General features: G+C 41.0%; 1 long non-coding RNA gene across 1 annotated transcript; it reads left to right on the forward strand.

The window, feature by feature from the left end:
- The first annotated feature begins 277 nt into the window (after window positions 1-277).
- Window positions 278-24,815, forward strand: LOC133569753 (uncharacterized). Its single transcript, XR_009809876.1, has 4 exons — window positions 278-413; window positions 22,037-22,086; window positions 22,211-22,329; window positions 24,554-24,815. It is a non-coding gene; the product is annotated as an uncharacterized LOC133569753 (long non-coding RNA).
- Window positions 24,816-26,498: the final 1,683 nt, after the last annotated feature.

The raw sequence follows: 26,498 nt of genomic DNA on the forward strand, positions 1-26,498 counted from the left end.
ATATATATATGTGTATATGTGTGTGTATATATGTATTATATGTGTATATATGTATGTATGTAAATATACATTTATTTGTACGTATATATTTATTTGTCTATAGATTGTATATATTTTTAAAATTTACTTTAGATTTTTTTTTTAATCGATTAAGAATCTTTACAAGACAATTATTCGAGAATCCATTTTTTTGACACCCCTTGTAATGTTGCACAATGCCCTTCAGTGGTGGTTTAAGGAGATACTTACAGTTAGAAACGCCCCATTTTCCATTGGCTGTCAATGTCACCTGATTAGGTCGAAGGTCAGTGCAGCCATCTTGTTTTTTCCATTTTTGTGTGATCCAAGGTGCTACAAACATTTCTCTCCCAAATTTTGCATCATCGTTGTTGAGCCTTCAAGAAGCTTTGTTTGTAAGTGTATCCAATATATTACGGTTTTGCGCAAGTTCATTGATGGTGTATACTTGGTACAATATATAAGCTAATGCTAAAGGTTCACATTCCAGTCTGTATGCAACAGAACTGCTAATTTGGCTGTGTATTTTGATTTAATGTGATCATTGGTCACGTATTTTATACATATAAGAACAAGTCTTTTGTATGTCTTCCAGTTTCACAATACAAAGAGTCTTCTGGCGTGTGAGCTTTGTTTCAAAGACCAACAGTAAACAGCCTTCTGAATTACTCCAACATCTACGCCTAAGACCAGTGTTTAGCTATCTGTCACTCGGTGCAGCCTTGACACAGGGGACAGAATGCCCCTATTATATAACGTCAGAGGAGATTTGAGGTTCCAGGTCATTCATAGTAACTCAAAACTGTTGAGTATGGATTACCACAAACTCTCTTACACAATCACCAAGTTAAGTAAGGACTGATGTAACAATATATATCCATATACCAAATCTATTCGAATCAGGGCCAGCAAGGCCTTCTCTGCTGGCTTAAAATAACCAGAAATCATAATCATAAATAAAGATAGATTTATTTTTTTATTTACTTACCCTAAATATCCAAAATTATTTACATTCTCTTCATGTCATATTATGCTCGTTCCAGTGCTGTTGTTTTTAGTTTTAGTTTGCATCCAATCAGAATTCAGCTAGCTTATGTTGCCATGCTGTACCAAATCTGCCCGAGGCCTTCAGAATCAACAATCCGGGGTTCTGTGCGCTGTAAGTGAACAGGGACAAACAGTTGATAGACAGTTGGGATAGCAAATCAGATCTCGAGTTGTTGTCAGTAAGGCCTTCTAGTTGGCCTCACGTTGAATGTGACATTTACGATTCCTGTGATTGGATACTCACCGGGACGGTTCGCGGATGAATTTGAGAACACAGAGTTGAGAGACAGTTGTGATAGCCAATCAGATCACACGTTGTTGACAGCACCTGTTCTGTTACAACTAAAAGTTGTAAACTCTTGTTGTTTAAGTGTGTCATGCTTGTCATTTAATTAACTTTTTTACATGTGTATTTGTCGCCATCAGGGCAGTTAATATATATTTGCAAAGTGTGTATTTTGAATCAAACTTTATTGACCAGAAGTTGCATAAGCCAAGCAGAGAAATTTACGGTATGTTTAATTGCTTTGATGTGTTTAAATTGATTTTTAAATGCGCCAGAATATAACCCGTTTGTATACTGTTGATGTGATTGAATGACTAGAAGGGTGTAAATGTGTTCCTGAATAGTATTTCTCCAGCAATGATCATGTGGTGACATCAATTATGGGATTTTAAAAAGTAATCTGTCATGATCCGTGGTCCGGATCATGTTTTTGTATTTTCTGTTAGTTGTGGACTCCTTTAGTTCCTTTTTGTGACAACTGAGTTTGTTTTGGTTGCCATGTTTACTCATTGTGTTCACCTGTCTCTGATTATTGCTCGCCCACTCACCTGCTTCCCGGGCACTAATCAGAGGCATCATTTAAGCTTGTATTTGACATTCAGTCGGCTTGTCATTGTTCGGTTCATGTCTGATTCCAAGTTTATGCCAAGTGTTCGCTTCATGCCATGTCCAAGTAAGTTTTGTTGGTTCATGCCACAGCTCGTGAGTGTTCCATGTCCATAGTCCATGCTAATTGTCAGCTTCTAGATTTCCTGCGTTAAGTTTTTGTTTTTTAGCTTCTCCTGCGAACGGCACGCTTACCTTTTGTAGTTTGCCTGTTATTTTTGTAGTTAGATGATTTTTGATAAATAAATAATCTCCTTCCTCACGCTGTCGTCCGGAGTTGTCCGTTCTGCATTCCTGGAAGAACTACCCAGCAGTAAGCTGCGACACCTCCGTTGTGACATAATCAATGAAGTCGGAGATCACTGAAGGCCTAAGTGGGATACGCATGGCCCGCCACTGATTCAAACAAAAGGTAAAAAATTAAGAAAAATGTTATTTACACTGAGAGAACAGACGTGTCATAATAATAATAATAGTAATAATAATAATAATATATCTTATTTGTAAAAAAGCACTTTACATTGTGCTACAGTGTATTAAAAAAAATATATATATATATATAAATGAAAAATAATAATAATGAAAAGATAATGACAATAAATAAAATATAAAAACTAGAACAGCCTAATAGCTAGAACTAGTATGCATATATCTATAAAAAGGCATTTTAAAAAAGAAGGGTTTTTAAGCCTTTTTTAAAAGCATCCACAGTCTGAGGTGCCCTCAGGTGGTCAGGGAGAGCGTTCCACAGACTAGGAGCAGCGGAGCAAAAAGCCCGGTCTCCCATAGTTTGTAGCTTTATCCTTGGAGGTTGGAGGATGTTAGCCTGTTTGGAGCGGAGGTGTCATGTGGACGATTTGGGGGTGAGTAGTTCTTTGAGGTAGAGGGGGGAATTTCCATGGAGGCACTGGTGAGTTAGTAGGGATACTTTGTATTCAGTCCTGAGTGGAACAGGAAGCCAGTGAAGGGATTTTAGAGTTGGTGTGATCTGGTCGTATTTCCACACTCATCAAGATCGCATCATAGAAATAGCAATAATGTAATACCATAACACTTTATCAATATGTTCTCATACAACAGCTTTTGCTGAACATTATTTGATGTGTTTCAGGATAAAAGTGAAGATACGATTCACGGACATTGGCAAAGTCAAGCATCTGGGCAGTAAAGTGATTTTTGGTTATCCGCTGAGCCTTGTTTAATGACATCACGTCTTCCATCCATCCATTTCTACCGCTTATTCCCTTTGGGGTTTCAATCGGTTCGAAGGCAGGGTACACCCTGGACAAGTCGCCACCTCATCGCAGGGCACAGCACATCTTATAATAACAAATACAGTTTCAGAGTTTCATTAAGTTACGGGCAGTCACTGCACATGGAACGGGAGGTATCGCATTCTCCGACGTGCGGGATTGATGTAGCGGTTGCTTACGCGTAATTCGTTATGTGGTTTTTCATTGGGGCGGCTGCCAGAAGCCTGAGCCGCACCTTCCATAACTCTTACACCCGTGAAAGATTTTTAATTAAAATGAAGGCAGCCGACTGCACTGTGGCGACGTCACAAATAGTTTTGCCCATCAAGGTCTCGGGGCGTCGGATTGCAGGCAATCCTGCCTTGTTTGAAGAACTTGTTAATCACGTCTGCTTCTTAATTCAGTTATCAACAGCCGCAGATTGATGCCTCCACAGATGGCCAGAAACTGAGAATTCAATCGCTCTCCATGTGTCATTTGCCCCCGTTCCGGATTATATATTGATACGCCGCTGACCCCGTGCATTTACCCTATTGGATTTTTTTATTACGCACCTTTGGGCCTCTGCTGAATATCCACTGACCCCACAACGTCTACTGTAAGAGTTGACGCATAATACACACATGCTTTTTTGCAAACATTCCGGTTCTGTTGTCAACTTGTGTGTGTTGGAGGCGGCTTGGGGGTCAAAGAGTCCGCGCGAGGCTACGGGGGTGCTGGGGAGGGGCTTGCAGGGTTGAGTGCCGGAGCCGGAGAGTTGGAAGGTCACGTTCATAAATTGTTGCCAGTGTGCAGTGGCTTAATTGAAAAGGCTGAAGAAGGAATGAGACCTCATGATCTGAATGATCTGATGCCCTGCGCTCCTCCCTTGTGACCCCCCCTCACCCCGGGCTTTCACTCATTAAACAGTGTATCTATCTCGATGTCTGAAGAAGGAGCAAGGTAACCATTGATTGAACACATAGTTTGTATGTTTCTGCTACAGTAGTACCATCCATAGGATCATAATGCTCATAAATTATGCTGCATTTGGTTTAATACAATAGAAACGTTGGAATATAATAAAGGAGAAAGAGCGTGTTTTAGGGCTTCTTTGACGTTCTGGTGTGTGTTTTTGATACGATTCCAACTCATTGATTATCAATAAATCAATCAATTAATGTTTACTTATATAGCCCTAAATAACTTGTGTCTCAAAGGGCTGCACAAACCACAACACAAACCACTACAACATCCTCGGTAGGCCCACATTAGGGCAAGTAAAACTCACACCCAGTGGGACGTCGGTGACAATGGTGACTATGAGAACCTTGGAGAGGACGAAAGCAATTGATGTCGAACGGGTCTAACATAATACTGTGAAAGTTCAATCCATAGTGGATCCAACACAGCCGCGAAAGTCCAGTCCAAAGCGGATCCAACACAGCAGCGAGAGTCCCATCCACAGCGGAACCAGCAGGAAACCATCCCAAGCGGAGGCGGATCAGCAGTGCAGAGATGTCCCAAGCTGATACACAGGCAAGCGGTCCATCCTGGGTCCCGACTCTGGATGAGTACGTCATCCATGGCCATCGGACCGGACCCCCTCCACAAGGGAGAGTGGGACATAGGAGAAAAAAGAAAAGAAACGGCAGATCAACTGGTCAAAAAGGGAGTCTATTTAAAGGCTAGAGTATACAAATGAGTTTTAAGGTGAGACTTAAATGCTTCTACTGAGGTGGCATCTCAAACTGTTACCGGGAGGGCATTCCAGAGTACTGGAGCCCGAATTGAAAATGCTCTATAGCCCGCAGACTTTTTTTGGGCTTTGGGAATCACTAATAAGCCGGAATCCTTTGAACGCAGATTTCTTTCCAGGACATATGGTACAATACAATCGGCAAGATAGGCTGGAGCGAGACCTTGTTGGATTATATACGTAAGTAATAAAACCTTAAAGTCACATCTTAAGTCCACAGGAAGCCAGTGCAGGTGAGCCAGTACAGGCGTAATGTGATCAAACTTTCTTGTTCTTTTCAAAAGTCTAGCAGCCGCATTTTGTACCAACTGTAATCTTTTAATGCTAGACATGGGGAGACCAGAAAATAATACGTTACAATAATCGAGACGAGATTAGTCTGCGCTTTTTTGTGTGTGCGTTAGTGATGTTCGATACCACATATTTTGTTACGGATCCAATACCCAGTAAAATTCAGGCTGGTATCGGTCATACCGATATTTTTGTGCAAATATATACCTAATATGTCTGCTAACATTTTCAAAGTTGTGTATTTCCAATAATAACATATATCATAGAATGAAGAATTCCGTATTTTCCGGACAATATCAATCATTCAATGTTTATTTATATAGCCCTAAATCACAAGTATCTCAAAGGGCTGCACAAACCACAACCACATCCTCGGTACAGAGCCCACTTAAGGGCAAGGAAAAACTCACCCCAGTGGTACGTCGGTGACAGTGACTATGAGAAACCTTGGGGAGGACCACTCATATGTGGGCAAACCACCCTCCCCCTCCCCTACCTCCCCCTAGTATATGTGGCCATTATCTCAAATAAAATACAAACCCCGTTTTCCTATGAGTTGGGAAATTGTATTAAATGTAAATATAAACTGAATACAATACTTTGCAAATCATTTTCAACCCATTTTCAGTTGAATATGCTACAAAAACAGCATATTTGATGTTCAAGCTGATAAACATTTTTTTTCTTGCAAATAATCATTAACTCTAGAATTTGATGCCAGCAACACGTGACAAAAAAGTTGGGAAAGGTGGCAATAAATACTGATAAAGTTGAAGAATGCTCATCAAAAACTTTTGATTGATTGATTGATTGATTGATTAAAACTTTTATTAATAGATTGCACAGTTCAGTACATATTCTGTACAATTGACCACTAAATGGTAACACCCGAATAAGTTTTTCAACTTGTTTAAGTCCGGGTCCACGTTAGTCAATTCATGGTACAAATATATACTATCAGCATATTACAGTCATCACAAGAGTTAATCATCATAGTATATACATTGGATTATTTACATTATCTACAATCCGGGGGGTGGGATGAGGAGCTTTGGTTGATATCAGTACTTCAGTCATCAACAATTGCATCGACAGAGAAATGGACATTGAAACAGTGTAGGTCTTACTTGGTAGGATATGTACAGCGAGCAGAGAACATAGTGAGTTCAGATAGCATAAGAACAAGTAAATACATTTGACATACATCTGATTATTTACATTAGGTTATTTATAATCTGGGGAGATGGGATGTGAATGGAGGAGGGTATTAGTAAAGAGTTGAAGTTGCCTGGAGGTGTTATTTTAGAGCGGTTTTGAAGGAGGAAAGAGAAGCATTTACTTTTACATCTGTTGGGAGTGCATTCCACATTGATGTGGCATAGAAAGAGAATGAGTGCAGTACGTTATGGGTATGCGAGCAAAACTCCACACGGTGGCACACTTGTCACGTGAGAATTTGCTCCGTGCCCAGGAACGACTACAGCACACGTACAACTTTGGAACCAAGGTAGGAACATTTTCACCGGGAGAAAAAGTCCTTGTATTACTCACAACATCCAGCTCAAAATTACTTGCAAAGTGGCAAGGACCCTTCGAGGTCACACGGCAAGTGGGTGATGTGGATTACGAGGTTCAACGCTCGGACCGGGGTGGAGACACACAAATCTACCATCTCAACCTGTTGAAGGCATGGAGGGAGGCGGAGCCTGTCTCCATGGTAATGGTAGTGAGGGAGGAGGAGGAGTTGGGACCCTCCCTCTCCTCTTCCCTGTGATAACCAGCTCACGTTAGCGCAGAAAGCGGATGTTGCTAAACTGCAGCGGCGCTTCTCTGACGTGTTCTCCCCTCGGTCCGGCAGCACGAATCTCATCCAGCATCATATCGAGACCAGCCCGGGGGTTACGGTGCGCTCTCGGCCATACAGGCTCTCCGAACACATTCGCAAAATAGTTCGGGAGGAATTAAAATCCATGCTGGAATTGGGAGTATTAGAAGAATCCCACAGTGCGTGGTGTAGCCCCATAGTTCTTGTAGGGAAGAAAGATGGGTCTGTGCGGTTCTGTGTGGATTACCGCAAGGTGAATGAAGTATCACGGTTTGATGCGTACCCAATGCCTCGGGTCGACGAGCTCCTGGATGGGCTGGGCACTGCTTCGTTTTTCACGACACTGGATTTGACCAAGGGCTACTGGCAAATTCCCTTGTCACCAGGGTCCAAGGAAAAAACGAACTTTTCCACTCCGGAAGGTTTGTACCAATTTGTCACACGTTTGGCTTGTTCGGTGCGCCTGCCACGTTCCAGCGCCTCATGGTCCGGGTGCTGCGACCCCACGCTGAATACGCGGCCACCTACCTGGATGATGTCATCATCCAGAGTAGCGGCTGGGAACAACACATGCGGCGGGTGGGGGCTCGATTCCCTGAGGCAGGCGGGGTTCACCGCCAACCCGGCGAAGTGTGCAGTTGGCTGGAGGGAAGTACAGTATTTGGGGTACCACTTGGGAGGAGGGCAGGTAGATAAAACAGCGGCAATTGTGGCCTGCCCAACTCCTAAGACGAAAAAAGAGGTGAGGCAATTTTTGGGTCTGGCGGGGTACTACCAGAGGTTTATCCCCCGGTTTGCGGACCTGACCAGCCCAATAACTGACCTCACCCGAAAGGGTGCCCCAGATCTGGTCCAGTGGACGGAGCGGTGCCAGCAGGCGTTTGAGAGGGTTAGGAAGGCCCTCTGCGATGAGCCTGTTCTACACATGTCTGATTTTTCCCTCCCGTTTTGTCTGTATGCGGACGCGTCGGGCAGAGGTCTGGGAGCTGTTTTGTCCTAGCAGGTGGAGGGCGTCGACCGGCCCATCCTTTACATCAGCTGCAAGCTATCTGAAAGGGAGGTGAGGTACAGTACAGTGGAGAGGGAGTGCCTCGCCATCAGGTGGGCGGTCGGGGCACTCCGCTACTACCTCCTGGGGAGCTCATTCAGCCTCTGCTCGGACCACAAACCCCTCCAGAGGCTCCACCGCATGAAGGATACCAACGCGCGGATCACCTGTTGGTATCTGGCTTTGCAACCCTACAACTTCAGAGTGATCCATAGATCGGGTGTACAGATGGTACAGATGGCCGGGGGGGGGGGGGGGGGGGGGGGGGCGTGGCCTGCGCACCTGCAGGGAAGTGGGGTGCGGCAGGGCCGGCCGGCTTCGAGGTTGGCGACAGGTGAGTGGATGACACAGCTGAAAGTGTTCATCTAATCACCTGTTGTTCTGTTAAAAGGCAGCAGTCAGAAAGGACAAGTAGTTGGAGCACGAACACACGTGAAAGACGAAAGGGACAATTGCTGAAAAGCACACGAAGAACAATTGCAAAAGAGCCTATGAATGACAGCTTTATTGAAAAATAAAAGCGAGTCAAACCTGCTCAGCGATGTCATTTCTCAATGATCCATGGAACCCGCACGAGGGCGGTAGGAAGCCGTTCACATAACCATTCCGATTGTTATAGGCGCAAAGTTAAAAAAGCCAGCATCTGTGATGGTATGGGGGTGTATTAGTGACCAAGGCATGGGTAATTTACACATCTGTGAAGGCACCATTAATGCTGAAAGGTCCATACAGCTTTAGGAGCAACATATGTTGTCATCCAAGCAACGTTATCCTGGACGCCCCTGCTTATTTCAGCAAAACAATGCCAAGCCACGTGTTACAACAGCGTGGCTTTGTAGTAAAAGAGTGCGGGTACTTTCCTGGCCCGCCTGCTGTCCAGACCTGTCTCCCATGTGTGGCGCATTCTGAAACGTCAAATACAACAGCGGAGACCCCGGACTGTTCAACGACTGAAGCTCTACAGAAAGCAAGAATGGGAAAGAATTCCACTTTCAAAGCTTCACCAATTAGTTTCCTCAGTTCCCAAACGTTTATTGAGTGTTGTTGAAAGAAAAGGTGATGTAACACAGTGGTGAACATGCCCTTTCCCAACTACTTTGGCACGTGTTGCAGTCATGAAATTGTAAGTTAATTATTATTTGCAAAAAAATAAATTCAGTTTATGAGTTTGAACATCAAATATCTTGTCTTTGTAGTGCATTCAATTGAATATGGGTTGAAAGTAATTTGCAAATCATTGTATTCCGTTTATATTTATATACAACAAAATTTCCCAAATCATATGGAAACGGGGTTTGTACTGACCAGTAGTACAGTATTTTTTTTTTTTTTTGTACAAAAGATTCCATCATGAGGCAGTGGAGGCCAAACAATGAGCCAATTAGTCGTAAGTCAATTCTCCGGCCGCCTGCTGTAACGTAATACATTCCTCCAGTAGTACAGTATCTATATGTCACTAATGTATGTCACTATACTGATTATGATCTCACACCATCTGTCTTTCTGCTGCTGCTGGAGATAACCCCACTCCCGTGTTGACAAAGCCGCCACTCATTTATAAAGCCCAGGTCGCACCTTCTCCACCGTCCCTTATGGAAATCTGTCCGGGAAACAAAGCAATCATGAGCATGAATGAGAGAGAGAGAGGCGCGCTGTGAAATTCTATATTTGACGGGTGTTCACGTTCCACACAGGTGACACATCGTCGGCACCTTTTGAAGAGGAGCAATGAGCCGAGCGGACCACTCCGCAAAGAAAGCGGGAGAATCTGTCATTTCACACTAGGAGGAAACCCATCCAGGGCGTCTATTGTTCCTCATCAACAGGCAGGCCGTGGTTAAACATATCATTTTGACACGTCTGGGCGTTATGACACGGATGCTTTTACTGCTGCCATAGGTGGAAGGAAACTGTTTATCATATTACACTGAGCGGGACGACATGAAGATTTTGTCATCTTGGACCTATAACGTTGATGTTCTCTCAGTATTTGGTTCAAGATCTGTGCTCTTTATTAATCGCCACCACTCGGTCCAGTCCAAGCCATTCCCATTCACACTAACAAGCAATTTTCAGTGTTTAGCCAAACTAATGTACATGATTTTGCCCATGGGAACCCAGAGCACAGGAGAAAAGAAACAGGGATGCTGGAAATACTCTGCACAGAAAGGCCTGAGTCAAGATTAAAATCTAGAACCTTCCTAAGGTGCAAATTACGGTAATGCTTTAAACCAGGGGTGTCAAACTCATTTTAAATCGGGGGCCACATGGAGAAAAATCTACTCCCAAGTGGGCCGGACTGGTAAAATTACGGCACGGTAATTTAAAAATAAAGACAACTTCAAATAGTTTTCTTTGTCTAAAAATAAATGATAAATGATAAATGGATTGTACTGTACTCGTATGGCGCTTTTCTACCTTCAAGGTACTCAAAGCACTTTGACACTACTTCCAAATTTACCCATTCACACACACAGTCACACACACATTCACACACTGATGGAGGGAGCTGCCATGCAATGGCGCTAACCTACACCCATCAGGAGCAAGGGTGAAGTGTCTTGCTCAGGACACAACGGACGTGACGAGGTTGCTACTAGGTATTGAACCAGGGACCCTCGGGTTGCACACAACCAAAGACTAAAAAAACACAAACAACAATATGATTTGTACATTCTGAAAATGTACAAATCATATTGTTGTTTGGGTTTTTTTATACTTACATGTTGCGGGTGTACAGCTGGGATCGACTTTAGAACCCCCCGCAACCCCATAAGGGACAAGCGGTAGAAAAATGGATGGATGGATGTTTCGGTTAATGGTATTCTATCTTTATTTGTCGTTATTTATACATTCTTAATAAATCATGTGATAATGTTCATCAGCCAACTCATTATCAAAATATAAAAAATAATATCAAAATCAAATTACAGGATGTTATTTATGTAGTTTGCTCATTTTTTCCAGACTGGTGCACTAACATGTTTTTTTTTTTTTTTTGCATATGTAGCATCATTTACAAAGATACAAAGAATTGCTATTGCGCCCTCAAGTGGACACTTTTATAACAGCGGTTTCTTTCATTCCAAAATTTCGGCTCATTTTTATATTTAGCAAAGTCATTACACGAGCCGGATAAAACCTGTTCACAGGCCTGATCCGTTTGACACGCCTGCTTTAAACCTTGACATAAAGCCTATGTCAAGGTTGGGCAACACTATACTATAGATCAGCACCAAATAGAGTACAATGGGGATTTGACTTACAAACTTAATTGGTTTTTGAACATCAAGGGTTGGAATTGGGGGTTAAATCACCAAAATGATTCCCGAGCGCAGCCACCGCTGCTGCTCACTGCTCCCCTCACCTCCCAGGAGGTGAACATGGGGATGGGTCAAATGCAGAGGGTAATTTCACCACACCTTTTGTGTGTGTGACTTTTAGTGGTACTTTAACTTTAACCTTTAACAAAGTCAGAAGCGTATTAAAATGTCCAGTAACAAACGTGTCTGCATCATTTAACTTCCGATGTCATGCGCTTAACTTAATAAATTATTGTGACCACTAATTAACACTTGAAAAGCATAAATCTTTCATAAGGTTAATGTTTTTATACAGACCATTGTTCTCCAAATAATTGCCTTTGATTAAGTCTTTTTGAAACATTCCACACTACAAAAATGATAAAACTATGTACTATGATTCCTATATCTTATCGGATTAATATCGTATTAACAAACACCAAGGGCTCCAACTTAAGTCAATCATTCAAATTTTAATTGTATAGCATCTTACAACATCACAGTAGTGCACAATATTAGTATACCGTTAGAAGTGAAAATAAAATATAATAATACTCTGAATTAGTCAGTGTTGATTTTGTGTAGTTTTACTATTCACTGAAAATGACCGCCCTTTTTTTGAAATTGTCTAGCTTTCACAATTATTTTGAGAGACAAGAACTCACGTCTGTTTTTTCTTCACGATTTTAAAGATGATTAAAAAACATTTGGAAGATGTGGCTAATGACCATGTGACCATGTTATGAAAAAGTATTGCACTGTTTTTGTTTTGCATCCCCAGGTACTAGGATGGCAGGGATGGTCTTATTTTACTGTTATATTTTTATTCTCATTGTTTCTTTTTATTTTTATTCTTATTGTAATATTTTTCTATTTTGTTTCCATTTATACCACCATCATTTACTTTTTAAATTCGATCTCAATTTTTTACACTTCTATCTATCTATCTATCTATCATCACCGCTGTAGCCTTCAAATTCCTCTAAAATAATTTTAAAACCCTCCAGCAAATATACACAGTGCAAGTCTATAATGTAGTAACAGACACGTTCATAACAATATGTAATATGTTCAATATTTTCTGTATTTTAATAATTGGAATCATTTCAGTGACTGATTTATTGCACTTATTGTTTCCATAGCAGCACACAGCTGACTTCCGGCAGCAACTTTTGTTTCTAGTTCCAGAATCAAACACGAGCATGTTCTAATCATGGCAGACGACAAAGACAACTATTTTTGGACAAATGAGTACTTACAACCTTATACTGTACCTTTTTGAAGGTAAATATACTGCTACTTATAGAAGCAACCACAAAGGAATAGTGAGACGTTGGACCAGACAGAAGCCGGGAGAGTGAGGTGAAAGCGATTTGGACGCTATAAATTTGGAACTTGGAGCCAAGCTATTTCGACATAAATGGATTGCTCACTCAAAATCAAAAGGAAACGTCCCCAGCCGGACCAGACAAACAACTGTCCATCGAGTGAGTCACTTTAATATCGATCATGATACACGTAGCACGTTATGCATGTCAATACAACTTCAGTACATGTACTGTCTGGCTAGCTCAGCTGTGTACAAACAAAACATGACATATGGGCTAGTACTTTACAGATACTGTAGTATGATTGTTCATGTTTTCAGTCAGTACAAATTGGTGTCGTATCGCAGGGTTGTGCAGCACAAACTCAAAACATTTTGTGTTGATGTAGAAGCTAGCCTATCTCTTGCCGTAGTTTGCTTGTACGGCTAATACCCTAGCTCAGACTTGGGCAAATTAAGGCCCGGGGGATACATGCGGCCCGTTAAGCTTTTCAATTTGGCCCGTAGGACATTCCCAAATAATTTTTTTAGATCTTTAAGATCGAAACTCCAACCACCATTATGATGTGCAGTGATATTTTTAAATGACCGTAAGTCTTGAACTTTACAAAGTATTTCAATGGTTGGAATCTGTGCTTTTGCATGATATACTACTTACTATGGTAATCTAATTAGTTACTATGGTGATCTAATTAGTTACAATAGTAATCTATTTAGTTACTATGGTAATCTAAGTGAGAGCAGCTCAGACGGGGCATCAAGCTGTATGGGGGGGGGGAAGTGTTTCCAGAGCGGCCTGCCTAAAATGCTGGTGTCGGGCAGATTTTTACGACAAAGTTCTAAAGCTTAGTGATTTATCAGATGTATTAGATTATAGGTATGTTTTTGTTTGTTTTGTTTTTAACCGTGCTTGTTTGTATTTCGCAGTTTTTTAATGAATTTTAAATTGATTTAGAGGTTGAACTGATTCCTCTCATTAGCTGCATTGCGAGTCACCGAAAACGAGGCAATTTTTTTAAGTAAGAAAGTGATAAAAAACCAGCATCCTTTCGCAATAGGCAAAAATGTGAAAAAAAAAAGAAAGTGTTTTTTCTTTGACACACAGCCAATTTTGAGTACCAAGATAATTGTGTCTTGGCCTACAGTCAAGCCTAGTAGTGTCATGGTGTGGACCTGCTTGACTGCTGCTGCCTCGGGGGAGTTGTGGCTCATGACAGTTTTCCAACGAGCCCAAACTCTCATCCAAGATGACAAGGGGCTTGCTGAGAAATCTGAATGTGATGGAATGAATAAGTACAGTTGTGGTCAAAAGTATACATACACTTGTAAAGAACATAATGTCATGGCTGCCTTGAGTTTCCAATAATTTCTACAACTCTTATTTTCTTGTGATGGAGTGATTGGAGCACATAGTCTTTGGTCACAAAAAATATTCATAAAGTTTGGTTCTTTTATGAATTTATTATGGGTCTACTGAAAATGTGACCAGAGCTGCTAGGGCAAAAGTATACATACAGCAATGTTGATATTTGGTTACATGTCCCTTGGCAAGTTTCACTGCAGTAAGGCACTTTTGGTTGCCATCCACAAGCTTCTGGTTGAATTTTTGCCCACTCGTCTTGACAAAATTGGTGCAATTCAGCTAAATATGTTGGTTTTCTGACATGGACCTGTTTCCTCAGCATTGTCCACAATGTTCTCAATGGTGTTTAGGTCATTAAAAAAGGTCATTCTAAAACCTCAATTCTAGCCTGATTTAGCCATCCCATTACCATATTTGACCTGTGTTTGGGGTCATGTTCCTGTCCCAACTGCGCCCAAGATCCAACCTCCGGGCCGATGATTTTAGGTTGGAGGTAATCCTCCTTTTTCATTGTCCCATTTACTCTCTGTAAATCACCAGTTCCTTTGGCAGCAAAACAGGCCCAGAGCATAATACTACCACCACTATGCTTGACATTAGGTTTGATGTTCCTGGGAATAACCTCCAAACATATTGCTGGGTAATTGTGGCTAAACAGCTCAATTTTTTGTTTCATCTGACCACAGAACTTTCCTTCAGAAGGTCTTGTCTGTGTCCATGTGATGTCAGATGAAACAAAAATTGAGCTGTTAGGAAACAATATCCAGTAATATACCCAACAAGTATGTGCTCCAATCGCTCTATAACAAAAAAATAAGCGTTGTAGAAATTATTGGAAACTCAAAGTGTATGAAAACTTTTGACCACGACTGTATGTCTTCTGGGCAGCACGGTGGTACAGGGGTTAGTGCGTCTTCCTCGCAATACGAAGGTCCTGAGTAGTCCTGGGTTCAATCCCGAGCTCGGGATCTTTCTGTGTGGAGTTTGCATGTTCTCCCCGTGAATGCGTGGGTTCCCTCCGGGTACTCCGGCTTCCTCCCACCTCCAAAGACATGCACCTGGGGATAGGTTGATTGGCAACACTAAATTGGCCCTAGTGTGTGAATGTGAGTGTGAATGTTGTCTGTCCATCTGTGTTGGCCCTGCAATGAGGTAGCGACTTGTCCAGGGTGTACCTCGCCTTCCGCCAGATTGTAGCTGAGATACTCACCAGCGCCCCCCACGACCCCAAAGGGAATAAGCGGTAGAAAATGGATGGATGGATGTTGTCTATCTGTGTTGGCCCTGCGATGAGGCGGCGACTTGTCCAGGGTATACACCGCCTTCCGCCGGATTGTAGCTGGGAATAAGCGGTAGAAAAATGGATGGATGGATGTCTTCTCCAATTAACCATCTCCGGGACATTATTAGGCAGAGGAAGATGGAGGAGCGCAGGGTGTCACAATATCCACCAGTGATGTCCGCATGGAGGAGTTGAAAATGATTGCAGTAACAATCTGTGCAGGATTGCTGAATTTAATGCCCAAGAGAATAAAGGCAGTGCTGGATAACAATGGTGCTCACACTGAGTATGAATAAATTGGACATAATGTGATATATACTTGTATATTTAGTTTGGGTGTGGGAAAAAATCTATTCGAATACGAATTGAATCGAATACGTTGTGCGATTCAGAATCGATTCTCATTTTTAAAAAATCGATTTTTATTATGTTTATATTTTTTAATCAATCCAACAAACCACTACACAGCAATACCATAACAATACAATCCAATTCCAAAACCAAACCTGACCCAGCCACACTCAGAACTGCAATAAACAGAGCAATTGAGAGGAGACACAAACACGACACAGAACAAACCAAAAGTAGTGCAACAAAAATGAATATCATCAACAACAGTATCAATATTAGTTATAATTTCAGCATAGCAGTGATTAAAAATCCCTCATTGACATTATCATTAGACATTTATAAAAATAAAAAAAAAAGAACAAGTGTCACAGTGGCTTACACTTGCATCGCATCTCATAAGCTTGACAACACACTGTGTCCAATGTTTTCACAAAGATAAAATAAGTCATATTTTTGGTTCGTTTAATAGTTAAAACAAATTTACATTATTGCAATCAGTTGATAAAACATTGTCCTTTATAATTATAAAAGCTTTTTTTTTTTTAAATCTACTACTCTGCTTACATGTCAGCAGACTGGGGTAGATCCTGCTGAAATCCTATATGTATTGAATGAATACAGAATCCTTTTGAATCGGAGAAATATAGTTTTTGAATCGAGAATCGAATCGAAAAAAATCGATATATTATCGAATCATGACCCCAAGAATCGATATTGAACGGAATTGTGGGATACCCAAAGATTCGCAGCCCTTATATTTAGATAGTGGCTTTGTGTTGATATTTTTACTGGATATCTATACACTGACTACTCTAAAGTATATCATAGCTTTGTTTTTATAGAGACCCATGTAATGATTTGATTAAATGATTTCCGATATGTGACAGGTGTTCTTGCTTTCATGATTTGTGACGTAAAAGATACAAATATGATCTAAAGGTGTTCAAGGATTGATCCCTGAAGCGTTCATTTCTTGTCAGCTAATGAAAGGTCTGTTTGACATGCAGCACCCGACAACTTATTCATTAACGCTGCTAATCAGGCTCCCATATGTCGGAGGGTCTTCACACTTTGAAAGCACTTTGGAAGCATATCATCTCGCCCACTCTGTGTCAATATGTCAGCCATCTGTTTTTAAGACAATATGCTCCACGGGGGAGGGGGCTCGCCCACCGTTTTATGACTCGGAGGTGTGAACACCCTCCCTCGGCCCACGCGTGGTGTCCTGTCACCTGCTGTGTCCACCTGAGGTCCCAGGACAGCAGTTATAGGGGTGAGCCGGTCTCTTCTTTAAGGTGCAACAGAAACAATCCCACTAAGTGGCGGATCGCCTTTCACACAGATTACTAAGCATCTGTCACTTTTGCTTGGAGAGGGGCGGGGGGGAGGCACAAGGTCCCGATACCGCTGGATGCACGCGAGCTGGCCTGCAGGGACTCATGTACTTGCAGTGAAAATAAAAATAAAAATAAATCTGGTTTACATTTACTTTAAGAATGTTTTCATTTATAGTAAGCAGGGTTACTGTATGCATATTTCTATAAAATTATTTCAGTTAAACTTTGCGCAAGGGTTGGGCTGTCACACCGCGGTGAGGGAAGTCTTGTTTGTTTTTCTGTCTTGTGATCTATGTGTTTTATTCTGAAAAGCTACCCTCTTGTTTCAGATCACGGGTCCTTCCTCTTGTGTCACCAGTCTGATGTCATCCTTGATTCCTGATTGTTTCCACCTGTTCCCCATCACTCCCACATCCTATTTAAGCTCACTTCTCCGTTTGTCCTTTGCCAGATCGTCTCGTCTATCGTGCCTTCTAGCGTCCATGTCCATGTCCATGTCCATGTCTCCCTCCTTGCCTTGCTCCTGTTTTTCTTGTTCATATTTTTTGATTATAGCAGTTATTTTTTGCTGAAATTTTGAGTTTACTTTTTTCTCCTACGAGCGTCCTTAGTTTTTCTTCGTCGACCTAATTGGTTAGTTTTTGTTATTCCAAATTTCGTTTGTTTTCCTCATTGATTGAGTAAATTTTTGTTTATTCATAGATATTGTATTTGTATTTATTATTAGAGTTTTTTTTTTTTTCCCCCTCCTGTTGGAGCGCTTTTGGTTTATTATTCTTGATATTCTATTTTTGTTAGTTTTTTCTTAAAGTAGAATTCCTCCTTATTTTTGGAGTGATTTTTGAGTTAAGTGTTTATCCTCGGATTTATTTTCCGTACGTTGTATATATTTTAGTGAGATACTTTTTTACCGGAGGTTAAAAAGTTATTTCAAAATAAAAGCTGTCATTTTTGGAAACTTCCTCCCTGCATCTGGGTCCTCTCATTATCTCCAAGTCGTAACATGGGCATTAGCAAGAAAAAGAAAACATCCATTTCCTACCGCTTATTCCCTTCGGGGCCACGGGGGGCGCTGTAACCTATCTCAGCTACAATCGGGTGGAAAACGGTGTACACCCTGGACAAGTCGCCCCCTCATCACAAGACAAAAGATCATAACATTTTGGATTTATTATTGACTTTGGTAAATTACTTTTTGCAAACTAGGACTAATATTGATAAATCAAATATATTCATAGGTAGAGCATAAAAATTGTACAACTTTCTAAATAAGTGTTTTTTGACATAGTTAGAATCCCCTAAACATAAAATAAATAACCCCCATAGAGTCACCAATACACTCATTTCACCCTTAAGTGAAAAGAACACCTCTAGGCAACTACAACCCTAGACTAACACCATCTCCCCACCACGTCTCACCTCGCCGGATTGTAAATAATCAAATGTATATACTTGTTCTTATGCTTTCTGAGCTCACTATGTTCACTGCTTGCTGTACATATCCTACAAAGTCAGACCTACACTGTTTCAATGTTAATTTCTCAGATGATGTTATTGTTGATGTCTGAAGTGCTGATATCAAACAAACCTAACCCCCTCCGCATCCAACCCCCCGGATCGTAAATAATGTAAATAATTCAATGTATATACTCTGATGATCCCCCCGGATTGTAAATAATGCAAATAATTCAATGTATATACTCTGATGATGATTAACTTGTGTGATGACTGTATTATGCTGATAGTATATATTTGTACCATTAACTGATTAACGTGGCCCCCGACAGTTGAAAAACTTATTCGGGTGTTACCATTTAGTGTAGTGGTCAATTGTACGGAAGATGTACTGTACTGTGCAATCTACTAATAAAAGTCTCACTCAATCAAAGTATGTTCTACTGTAGAATACAATACTCTCCGGTAGCCCGCAGGATCCTCCAAATCTCACTGCTATGGTCACCCGGCCACTACAACACGGCCATGACGTGGAAATACCCTACCCTGGGTAATTCCTCTAAGTGAGAACTGGGTTTCCATGTGACGAAACCACTGGCGTAAATTTTTGGGCAAAAACTTGGCGAACTCGACAGTAGTAGCTACGATCATTAGCTGTGTTGTTAGCATTGTGTGTCAATCCACCTTGCTCATGCCAAACCTGTGTTATTGATGTTGAAGATGAATGCATCAAAAGAGTTCATCACCTCTTTGGCTGGACAGCTGTTGATATCATAGCTACAGACTCCGATGCTACATTTGTCTTCTGACGTCACTCACGTTAAAGGCTCACCAATATGGCCCCTTGCTTCCTAATTTTCATAGCCTCCTTATTCCATCCCTTGTATTTCTTTTGTTCCCATGAAGCAACTTGTACTCTGCTGCCGGTTGTGTGTTGTGTCACACTTCATGTCGTTGCGTTGCGCTGCCCTAACTTGCTCAACTGTGACTTCCGTTTTTTAATTGTTACATTTCTGGCTTAAAGTTATGTTTGTGGCTTAAAATGATCGTGTTGTGGCTTTTGCATTCGTGCTGTAGCTGAAAGTTATTGGAATTAATGGGGATGGTGTGCTCAAAAGCTCGAGACAATCTGGCACAGAACAAGGGGAGGCATGAGCTTAAATGGAACATGAGGGTAATGGGAAACAGGTGGAAACAATCAAGGGTGAGGGATGACGTCAGACTGGTGACACAAGAGGAAGGGCCCGTGATCTGAAACAAGAGGAATTGCTTTTCAAAATAAAACATGTAAATCCCAAGACAGAAAAAACAAGACAAGACAGTGACAGTTGATTCAACATTCCTGTTTTTGCTGTGTAGATTGTTGTCTGAAGAAGGCAATGATAGCATCAGCTTTGAGGAGTTGTGCTACATCCATGCAAACATTCGCAATGGCACAACTCCTCTTGGCAGCGTAACTGGCATGGAAACAGGAGTTCAGAACATTCAGAGAGAGTTAAAAAGGGATTTAAAAACAAGCACAATATACTGTATAGGCAAACTGAAAAGTGTTATATTTTAGATCTAGAGGTTTATACATGCAAATAGCAGGTGAAACATTTTCTACCCAAGCGAGTCAGCGCTTTTCTTCCTGTCACTCACACAAACACACCGGTGACATGGAGAGATAAATTCAAGAGACAGTGACCAACTGGAAAAACTGTCCAAGTCAGGCATATTTACGTTTTTCAGGCCAAGGATGCCTAAACTGATGACGAGATGGAGCAGGGTTTTAAATCAATAATGTCTTTGAGGCACCTTGTTATATATCAATACTGAGATGTTCAAATAAATTATAGCACTGTTAATCGCTATGTGAAAACTATGGGCGCTAAATGTTTCTAATGGCTAACTGGAAATGACCATTGCTGATGGCTCGCTTAGAAATAGAGCGCTAATCGCTTAGTTAATTTTAAATTTAGACTTAGACATAGGTTTCCTTTTATTGTCATTCAAATTTGAACTTTACAGTACAGATAAGAATGCCATCTTGTTGCATTAGCTTGTTGTATTGCAGCATAAACGAGCAATAAGGTGCAGATATAAATACATAGATTACTGCACAGATAAATATATTGCAGTTTTTCATATGCATCCACATTTAATATAATGATACAATTATTTATTCATATTTCCATTGTAAACCTGCAAAGTGCAGTGAGTACACTACAGTGTGTTGGTTCACGTTTAGTATCCATTTAAAGACTTTTAAATTTGTGGAAAAATTGCTTGGGAATATGTATTTTTTTTAAAAACAGTCTAATTAACTTAAAGGCCTACTGAAACCCACTACTACCCACCACGCAGTCTGATAGTTTATATATCAATGATGAAATATTAACATTGCAACACATGCCAATACGGCCTTTTTAGTTTACTAAATTGCAATTTTAAATTTCCCGGGAGTTTATTCTTGAAAACGTCTCGGAATGATGACGTGTACGCGTGACGTCACGGGCTGTTAGGAAATATGAGCGTTGCACACACACACACACAGCTAAAAGTCGTCTGCTTTATCCGTATAATTACACAGTATTTTGGAGATCTGTGTTGCTGAATCTTTTGCAATTTGTTCAGTTAATATTGGAGAAGTCAAAGTACAAAGATGGAGTTGGGGAGCTTTAGCCTTTAGCCACACAAACACACGGTGATTCCTTGTTTAAAATTCCCGAAGGTGAATCTTTACTATGGATCACAGCGAACATGGATCCCGACCGAATGTCCACCAGCAGGTTTCGGTGAGAAAATTGTGGTAAAAAGTAATTTCTTACCGGAGATCAGCTGAGCTTGTGCTGCCCATAAAGCTGCCGTCGACTTCCCTGAGACACTGGCGTCAAGACACCTGTGGACACACACCTCTGACCATCAGGTACTGTTAAACTCACTAAAACACTAGCAATACAATAGAAAGATAAGGAATTATCCTGCTAAATGTGTCTAAAAACCTCTGAATCTGTCCCAATGCAATCTCGTTTTTTTTTTTTTTTCTAGTCCGTCGCTATCAATATCCTCAAACACGAATCTTTCATCCTCGCTCAAATTAATGGGGAAGTTGTCGTTTTCTCGGTCTGAATAGCTGTTTTGGTTGGAGGCTCCCATTAAAAACAATGTGAGGATGTGAGGAGCCATAAACATGTGACGTCCTCGTCTGCGACTTCCGGTAAACGCAGGGCTTTTCTGTTAGCACCGAAAGTTGCAAACTTTATTGTGGATGTTCTCTACTAAATCTTTTCAGCAAAAATATAACAATATTGCGAAATGATCAAATATGACACATAGAATGGATCTGCTATCCCCGTTTAAATAAGAAAATCTCATTTCAGTAGGCCTTTAAAAATTCATGACCCCCAGCAGTACCTCTGGGGGTCACGGGCTCCCTGTTGAAGGTAAGTCGATACATCGTTATTATATTATTGAGTTCCAATTGTATTTTATGTTATTAATAAAATGATGATTGTTGTACTGCAGAGAGCTAAGGATTTGGGCCCCGACACGACGGCACCTGCTGCCTCCTTTACGTAAGGACGCCGTCTCCACTCCTCTTGTTTGTAATCTCAATGTCATCTCTGTGTCTCTTCTACAATGTCGCTGAATTGTTTGTCCTCCGAGCTTTTTTCTTTACCCATTGCTTGTGTCTTTCAGCAGACCACTGGATCCTTTCCGAACAGGCCGGCCCGTTTGTTTGGCGGGTGTTGTGTTCAGGTCTCCGCGGGGCTCGAGGGGCCCGAGTGGTGCCGCGTCACATTCACGCCGGGTGAAAGGTGAGTACTCTGAGAACAGAGTGTTCGGGTCTGCTGGAGACGACCTGCCTGTTCTGCATGCTTGAGTTTGGGCTGGGTGGAAAGGGGGGCGAGAGTGAGGGAATTAGAAAAAATAAAGGAAGTGACTTGGGCTATTCAGCTAGATTTGCCGCACTTATATTATTTCATTATTTTTATTTTGCAATTTTCTACTTTTGATTCGAACCCTTTTACCGTATTGCTTTTGCACTATCTTGTTTAGATCGTTCAATGTTTATGTTCTTTGTTTGTTTTTGTTTTGTTTTTTGCTCTATACTTTTTAACCTGTAAAGCACTTTGGTCCAATTTAAAAATTGTTTTAAACGTGTTGCCTTGCCTTGCCTGGATACATTTAATTGCAGCATCAGAAGTACTTCACTCTTAGAAATAATCTCGATCAGTGTTTGTAGGCTTACTTGTTGCCATGGTGACCATTTTAAAAAAAATATTAAAACAACGTTGGTTGGCTCAAAACTGTGTACCGAATTAAGCTGTTCAATACAACACTGGCATGGAAGCAGGAGTTCAGAACAATCAGAAAGCTATGTATCGTATTGTAACCCTAAACCCCTTTCTTTTGTGGCAGTATGTGACGTGTACTGTATATTCAAAGTTTATTTTTTTTCAAGTATATATAATTAGTGGGAATGGACACTGTAAATATGCTAGTCTATACTGTATCTGTAGTCCCAGACATAAGAAAAACAATATAAAAACTTAAGATCGTATCGTTCAATGCAATAAAATAGCAATATGTCAGGAATATGACTTGGATTTATTTTGCTTCTTCGACGCAGTGGGAATTTGGGACGAGCCAGGCGTGAATTAATGTACATGTTTATAGATTAATAAACAGACAGACTAAAACAAAAGGGGCAAACAAATGGCGCGCTCGAGGGCGGAAAACTTGGCTATGAAACAAAAAACTAGAACCGAGGCTATAACTATAAACTAGAAAGCAAAACACTTGCTTGATGGCATGAATAATAATGACTAGAATAAAACACTTACTGTGACCAAAAACAAGGGGCATGAACAGCAAGGTGCGTGGCAGGTGATCGAGGGCATGAAGGATGTGCAGCATAGGTAGGCACGTTGGTAGCAAGTAGTACAACATAAGCAAAGTTCCCAGGCCGAGGAACAGAAAACAAATGACTTAAATAGTGAGTGATAATGAGAAACAGGTGTGGGGCTGACGGCAGGGGCGTGACTTGGAGACCAGGTGTAAACTAATGAGTAACTATGGAAAACCAACAAAACCAGGACGTGCAAAAACGGGAAACAAGAGTCCAGAATCAAAACCTAACATGATCAAACATAAACCCAGATTAAAAGGCATGACAGCAGTATAGGAAAACAAAACAAAACTGATATAATATTACAGTTGCAGTAGCTCAGTTATGATAATACATACAATAGGAAATTTAAAAACAACAAAATCAAACAAATATTGAGTGTGGAAAATTATCTGTAAAAAAAAGTATGTATTACTGTTTCTTAGTATGTTCTACCATTTTAAATGGATATAGAGCAGGGCTATTCAACAACATTGTTTTGGGGGCCACATTTCCATAAAGCTAAGGCATGGGGGCCAGACATTTCCTTTCACTATCAGTCTTAATTTGTGTATTGTGGCGAACCAGCGTTCTCTACAGTGGACATTTTATTTTGATGTATACATTTTGTTGGAGTTACAGGAGTGTTTTTAAGGTGGTTTTGTAAAAAAAAAAAAAAAAAAATCATTTTGTCATCCAAATAGGTTCATTAGGTTTTCAAATAATTATACAATTTTTTCCTCCTATAGCCAGACCTGTGTTTGTGAAGTGAACTGTATTTATATCGCGCTTTTTCTCTAGTGACTCAAAGCACTTTACATAGTGAAACCAAATATCTAAGTTACATTTAAACCAGTGTGGGTGGCACTCGGATCAGGTGGGTAAAGTGTCTTGCCCAAGGACACAACGGCAGTGTCTAGGATAGCGGAAGCTGGAATCAGACCTGGAACCCTCAAGTTGCTGGCACGGCCACTCACCAACCGAGCTACAGTATACTGCCCCACAGTTTGTAAGTAAGGAAACAAACACACGGGTCTGGCTACGAGTATAAAAAATTGCGAAACATCATGTTTATGACAGCACTGTAATGTTTTTAAAAATCTGATGCAAAAAATGTGTCCCTCACAAGTTTTTTTCAACTGAACTCACAGGCCACCAATTGAACAGCCCAAATGATGAAAAAGAGAGGACGTAAAATGGAACCTTGAGGAACACCACGAGTATAACTAAAGAAGTTGAACAAATGACTACTGACTGCATCTGAAGTAAACAAGCTACAGCAACACCTTGGCAACATTAACCACATTACAAAACAAATGTGTAACTGCCAAAAAGAACAGGACTTAAAGGGATGCCTTGAGGTGCTCCTCATTTATGTAAATCATAAACTTGGACTCCAGTGTTCTGTGGACTTCGGGGCTAATTTGCAGGCAGCAAATTAATCACATTTTTTTTAATGGTGTTCACTTTTTTATATAAAAGATAAACTCTTAAAATAATGTATCTACTATGGAGAGGATTGATTGATTGAGACTTTTATTAGTAGATTGCAGAGTACAGTACATATTCCGTACAATTGACCAATAAATGGTAACACCCGAATAAGTTTTTCAAATTGTTTAAGTCGGGGTCCCCGTTAATCAATTCATGGTAAAGTGATAATAATAATGGATTAGATTTTAAATCACGCTTTTCTATTATTAGATACTCAAAGTTCTCACAAAGAAGTAGGAACCCGTCATTCATTCATTCACACCTGGTGGTGGTAGGCTACGGTACACATGTAGCCACAGCTGCCCTAGGGTAGACAGACCGAAGCGAGGCAGCCAGTTTGCGCCTATGGTCCCTCCGACCACCAGCTATCGATCATTCACCAGTGTGAGTGGCACCAGGGGCAAGGGTGAAGTGTCCTGCCCAAGGACACAACGGCAGTGATTTGAATGTCAATACGTGGGGAGCGAACCTGCAATCCTCAGGTTTCTGGCACGGCCCCTCTACCCACTACGCCATACCGCCCCAAATGTTCTGTGAACCACACGCACGCACGCATGCACGCACGCACGCATGCACGCACGCACGCACGCACGCAGCAGGTTTAGACAGGAGGAGGGCAGAGGATATATAAATAGGAGATATTGTAACGGCTGTGCGGCATACGTTCTTCTAAGGATGCGTCGGCAAGAACACAGCAAAAGGTAAGAACTAAAGTATTTAATAAATAAATAAAAGGGCTAGGAGCAAACATACTGGTGCTAAGCAGAAAAGGTAAACAAATGGCGCTAGCATGAAAGCAGGAATACAAACAGAAAAACTAAACTTGGCACGAATGCACAAAAAGGGAAAACAAAACATTAGCATGAGAGCTAGAATAAAACAAAGGCGTAGCGTGTAAGTTAGCGAGAATATACATACAGATTAGTCGTCACTTGTTGCACGAAGGCAAATTAGGATCCCAGGCAGAACTAACAAAATGAGCGAGCTTAAATAAGGGAGGTGATTAGTAAAACAGGTGTGCGGGAACCGAGAGTAGCAAGTGGAAACAATATGAAACCATGGTGACAGACTAAACTGGAAATTAGGAGTTAAAACTACCGAAAGTGATATAAAAATGGAACAAAGCAACAATATGTGAAGATCCGAGCAGCAGATCGCAACAGATATATTATTAACATCCGAAAAGTATTTACAGTGCTTTACTTTTTCCAAATGTTGTTATGTTACAGTTTTATGTTGCACTGTGTTCAACATATCTATTTATTATTAACATATCTGCTATATTCTTCTATATTCAATATACTCCTACAAGCTGTTGGAGATCTTTTTTCAGTCTGTTGTGGCCAGTGCCCTGTACTTTGCAGCGGTTTGTTGGGGGAGCAGCACCAGCAAAAGGGACTTAAACCAGATTGACAAACTGATCCGGAAAGCCGGCCAAAACTAATGGCACGCAGTTGGAGGCGTTTGTGTTAGTGAGGGACAGGAGGACACTGGACAAACTGCTGGCCATCGTTGACAATCCTGCCCACCCACTCCACCAGAAAATTGAGGGACAGTGGAGCTCATACTCCAACTGGGTCCTTCAGCTTTGTTCCCACAGTG

This window comes from Nerophis ophidion, linkage group LG02 (assembly GCF_033978795.1).
Source record: "Nerophis ophidion isolate RoL-2023_Sa linkage group LG02, RoL_Noph_v1.0, whole genome shotgun sequence".
NCBI classification, from domain to species: Eukaryota; Metazoa; Chordata; class Actinopteri; order Syngnathiformes; family Syngnathidae; genus Nerophis; species Nerophis ophidion.